The following is a 6,143-nucleotide window of genomic DNA, read 5'->3' on the forward strand; positions in this document are numbered from 1 at the left end:
TGGGGTGGGAAGGGAGGGGGGGCGGGTCTTCAGTGTATTACATTTTTAAAGAGGACAGACCGGTGTGACCATTTGAGGGTCATTTCTAGTAGATTAAAAACACTTTAAGACAAAATTCCTCTGCATTAAGTGTAATTTCAACTTCTTGGAAAAAAAGTACTTTTTTTTTTTAAAGAAATAGTCACATTTTGAGTGTGTAGGCTATTTTTTTTTTTCCTGCGTTTAAAGAAAAAAAAAAATAGTGTTAAATTTCAAGGTACGTCTCGTTGACTTTCTGTGAATTTCTCATTAATAATTTAAGGAATTGATGTTTCACTTTTGGTTTAGTTTGGATGCCTCATGCTGAAAGATGATTTACAGCGTCTGCTAATCATGCAGATGCCAGACATTGCTTTTTGTTCTCTCACTTTTTGTTGAAGTGCCCATGTGTCAAAGTCAGTGTTTTTGATTTCACACTTCTTCTAATTCTTTTTTTTTTCTTCTTCTTCCTGTAATGTAACCTGTTTTTTCTTAAACACACGTACACACTGCGACACACAACACTCTTTGTCATTGCAAATGTTGGGAGCCCCTGAAGAAAGAGATCACTTGGACACATAACACAACCTGTGGGTCTCTGCGCAGTTTTTAGACACACGCATACAAAACACAGTTGCTTTTTTCATTTTATTTTGCCATTTAATTTTTTTTATAATTGATTGTTCTTTTGTGACTTCCAGTATCACCTCTCAGTCATACACAGCACGTTACTACCACTAAGTCGACCACACTAGTGTTGGTTTACAAGTACATTCCATTTTTATTTTATTTGTTTCAGCACAAAGTTTACACTTTTATCAGGGTGGCATTTTGTCTGTTAATACAATCCTGGTAAAAAAGAAAAAAAACAACCACCACTTCACCCCCGTAAAGGGAAGGGTTCCCTAAAATTGCGTACCTGATGGCGCTTAAAAGTTGTCAACTCAGGGCTTTTTTTGTGTGTGTGAGAGAAACGAGATGCACGAGATAACGACACAAATGCACAATTGTCACATTTGACCTTTTTTTTTTTTGTTTGTTTGTTTGTTCTCAGTTTGGTCAGTTTTGATTTACTTTCTTCTCGAAAATACGATCAAGTTCCAAAAGAAAAATAGAAAAGTACCAAATTGAAAACAGTGCTTGAGGAAAGTGCAGTTTTGTGAGGAAAACACCGAAGCACAACTGTGTGGGAACTATTCACTTTTCAGAATGTTGTGTGCGTGATTGTGATCCCCCCCAAAAAAACTTCAAGGTACCACTGATTTCACTTTTTAATATGGGCATGTGCTTTTTACAGTGTGTTTTTCTATCCAAATGCAATACAATATTCAAAGTGCCATATATATACGTCTAGAAACTGCCTACACATTCTTATTAGGCCTTGGTTTAGAGTTTGCTGTAGTTTCGCCGCCGCCTTTTTTTTTTTTTTTTTTTTTGTTCATTTATGCCAGTGTCATTAAAGCTCTTGTCACCTGCTCATGTCCCCCTTCTCTTGCCCTCACTATGTGTTGAGTTGCTGGTAAATGTGTATTGTGATGTACTCGATTTGAACAGCTGGTGTTAAGAAAAACAACAAAAAACAAACAAAAAAAAAAACCTTGTAGATAAACAATAAAACTTCCCTATACATTTGAAGGTCGAGTGTGAACACCTGTATTTTAGCACTGCGATATAAACAAAGTGGCGATCAGGTGGTGATTGGGAAACATTGACGGGAGCCACGTTAAGTGATTGAGATAAATGTGTTAAACACTGGAATGGTCGCAGGTCTGTGGTGATATCTGTGGTGGAAGTTGGTCCTTTTGAGCGAATTTAAAGGCGGGGGGGTGGGGGGAGGGAAAAAAAGCACAATGTACAGTCCTTAGCAGTCCGGACAAGAAGTAGACTCACTTCAGGGGCTTCCATTACGAATCCTGTTCAAGCTCTAACAATCACTTTCTTCTTCTGTTATTTACATATTCTGAAGTGCTATTTCTTTTTCTTGACAGTGTGGTAGCTTTGCATCTCTATAGATATTGTCCTTTTATCCAAAAGAAGATGGAAACGAATCTTCCTGTGTTATTTTCTTGTCTGATAAATGGTAAGACTTTGTTCATGTTTCACGGATAATTTAATAGATGTCTTGTCTCGATGAAAGCCAAAGTGGGTGCATCTTGATGTGATCTGTATCATACATACAGTAGTTTTTTTTTTTTTTCTCTCTCTCTCTGTTCAGCCGATATCATTTTTTTTGAAACTGGGTGGGATTTGAAAAAGAAAAAAAAGAAGAAAAAAAAAAAAGACCTACACAGGCTTTTCCGAATTTCTACAACTGGTTGTTAATATGTATTTTGTACCAGTGAAGCTTTTTGTATTGGAAATTAAAGGAAAAAAAATCTATATTGGAAAAAAAAATTGTCTGGCCTCTCAATGTGGCCTCACCTTGACCAGGTCTTGAGTTTGGCCTCTTGGTGGTTTCAAGCAATTTTTTTTGTTTTTGTCTCTAAAAGATGCCTGATTTTTGCTTTTACATGGATTTCTGCGTGTTCCTTGGCTTCGTTGATCGGTTTCATTTTTGGTGGTGGGTGGCGGGCGGGCGGGTGGGGCGGAGGGGTGGGATCCAATAACTCGTGGTAGGTTTCATGTTGGTATTTGTGCTGTCCACATAGTTTAATGGTCATCAGGATTTTGACAAACTTGTGTGGATAATTGTTAGTTGAAGAGTTAACTATCTGTTTAGTTTGAGCCTTGCTTTTTACCTGTGTAGAGTTTTCTGTTTGTTTTTTTTCCCCATAGCGGAGTGTGTAGCTGAAAGACTCTGTGTTCTTTTTTGGTCAATGTTTGTTCATGTGTGGTGTGTTTCTTTGCCTTGGTCTCCAAATTAAACCATTTCCCCTAATATGGACTGTGTGTCTTTGTGTGTTTGTGCTCGTCCAGTGTTGTAAAGACATTTTACAAACCACCCCCTCCCTCCCCAGTGTGTCGTGTCTCGCTAACTTGTTTCTCTTCATTGTGCTTCTCTTTGCTTCTTTGTAGAAAGTAGTGAGCTGGGGGCCGGGGGATTGTGTGCTGGGTGAGGTTTTTACAGAATTAGAAGAAAATGACCTGTACAGCCAAATTAGATGTCTATCATTCCCGTGGTTATGGACAGATTATGTCACTAGAAGGTTGACCTAATAATTTGCATTTAGACTAGTATGTGTAATAAGAGGGTTGACGAAATCATTATTTTTAGAGCGTAAAAGGACATATCAGAAAATCAATTTAAACCAATATAATTTTTAAATTTAGCTACATCCTGTTTCTCAGTCTGGATTTAATGCTTCTTTTTCCATAGAAATCGCCTTGATAGCTTTTGTTTTTGTAGTTATTTTAACAAAAGTAATATGAATATGATAATTTGGGGCAACACAGACAGTTTAAGGTTGCTGATGTGCTTCTATATTTGGATTTTGAACCTTTTGAAACACAAATTTCTACCGTTTTTCCAATGATCGATTCAAATCGCCGCGTTCCAAAACCAAATTTGTGGATGAGTTGTTGGTGAAATCGATGCCCGACTTCATTCATCTGTGACCTTTAGACCTTCTTTCGCTCCATTGGCGAGAAAAGTATGCAACTAAAAAAAACTGGTCCTTTTAAATCATTAAATATAATGTGATACCATTTTTAAAAGCTCCTCGGTGACATTAGGTAATTATTCTCTTGGGGAAAGAACAAGCCGTACGTGAAGTGACAGTGAAACATAACTTAAATGAGAAAATAATATTACCGTGTTGTCATCCGTGATCAGAAACCACAGTGGGATGTGAATATTCCCTGTCCTAATTTACTGTACATATAACATCAGGACAAGGTAAGGTTATCTTAGTGATTAAATGGTTTCCTTTTAGATGGAAGCTACTTTGACCTCGATTATTTAGTCATTTATTTTCCATGAATGTTATGGAGGAGTCACCTTGGTTGTTAATTTGTGTTCCTGGTTACAGAGTCTATGCGTAAAGCAGAGAATTGTGTCACCCAAAGACATAATGGACAGAAAGCTGGAGACATTTATTTTTATAATAGAAACATGAAATATATTTGGTAAAGCAACTCTTTCTATCTGTGGACTCAACAGTTTGCAGAGCAGAACATCAAGATATGTTTTCTTGAAGTAAAGTAGAATTAACTTGACATAATGAGACCAAAGGTTCTTTTGTAATGGTTTGACTGCTTTTTGTACTATATATGTACTTCACAAATGGTGACGCAGATGCTAAGGAAAAAACGGGCACAATTGATCGAACGATATTCTCTTAAAAGGCTAGGATTGTTCCATTTTAAATAAATCCACATAAGGTATGAAATCAGAATTTTAACATCTCGTCAAAGAAGTTATGAAAGAATCATGATTTCACAAATGTTCACAGGGGAACATCAAGTCCCCTGATAATAAACCACGTTGATGAGCTTTTTTACAGACACTGACTGATTGGTAATCTCCTTTTTTTAATCTAAGATGTCAGCGTGGACCAAACTGGAAAATCCATATTAGAAACAAAAAAGCACTTGTGACGTACATGTGTCTTTCACAAGAATGATAATATAATGAAAACATGTTTGGACTGAACAAAAACAACCATAAGAGCTGCACAGTTAACAGATGGAGGAGACAGGTTGGTAACCGTCTCCTCCATCTGTCAACGTAATCGCTTTGACGATTATGGGTTTGCGAAGAGTGTGCCTTTAAATGTAAACTTCAGCCAGTGTGACGTCATGAAGACAGAGGGCAAATTCATTGTACAATAATGGGTACGTAAGAAAGAATCTGCACGAATGCTCACAGAGATCAGTAATAATCACAGATTACTGAATCTTGATAAGCTTAAATATAAGATAGCCCTTTATTAGTCACCTTTTTAAATGTCCTGTGTGTAATATTTAAGAGGGTTTATATACAGAAATGCAATATATTACCCATAAGTTTGTTTTATTGAAGTGCATAATAGCTTTGAAATAAAAAATAGTTTGGTTTTTGTAGCCTCAGAATAACCCTCTTCTGGCAAGGGCCTTGCTTTACAGAGGCGGCCATCTTGTTTTGACAGAACTCTAAACAAACCAGCCAAAGCATACGTTTTAAATTTAAAGCTCATTATAAATAACATCTTCTTTGGTATGTGAAGGCCACCGTAGCACCCTGATGCTTGGTAAAGGGAGGGGTGTGAGTCCTCAGTTTGCTGCAATCTGCAGATGCACCACAAGATGTCACTAATTCTTAATAAACAGGACGAGCTGATGAGGATATACAGTAAGTTTGGGCTGGTAAGTTACCCTAATTCCCTCGTTCCTTCAACTGGAACGACCTCTGATCTTGGAGTCGGCAACACCACGTTCCCCGAGTTAGAACTCAAAGCTGGCTGCCCCCATACAAACACTGCTACTTGTACTGTTAATAACAATTCTGTTGTATTTGTTTCACATTAAATAAGTCGTACACATAGTATAGTTACATTATTAACTGTACGTATCTTAAACGCAACTTTGAACTTTTGTTGTATTCTTTATTGTGTCGTGTTGTCTTTATGTTATATTGTGTTGTCTATTGCACCAAAGCTAATTCCCTCGTATGTTTATTACTTACACGGCAATAAAACTGTTTAAGTTAAGATCAATGCTTACTGATTCAATGCAATGGCAATAAAGACATTCTATTCTATTCTATTCTAATATGTCAGAGCAGGGGTGTCAAACTCATTTTCACTGAGGGCCACATCAGCATAATTGTTACCCTCAAAGGGCCAGATGTAACTGTCATAGAGAATAAATGTAACTAAAAATAACCAAATGTAATGTAAAATAATGGTAACTACTCCGTAACATATTGCTAAATAACTTCTGTATTTATTACTTATTCAAGTTACAAATGTGATACATTATAGATGTAACCCAATGTGGGTAACGCAATCTTCATGCATTGTGGGAAATGTAGTTTATGTCAACGCATGCCTTCAAGCAGCATAGACCTATTTTAACACAGCTTTTTAAGACTAATTAACCATTCGCGGGCCACATAAAATGACGTGATGGGCCACATTTGGACCCCGGGCCTTGAGTTTGACATATGCGTGTTAGAAGATACACTAACATTGTAAACACTAACCAGT

Source organism: Microchirus variegatus (assembly GCF_963457635.1).
Source record: "Microchirus variegatus genome assembly, chromosome: 8".
NCBI lineage: Eukaryota > Metazoa > Chordata > Actinopteri > Pleuronectiformes > Soleidae > Microchirus > Microchirus variegatus.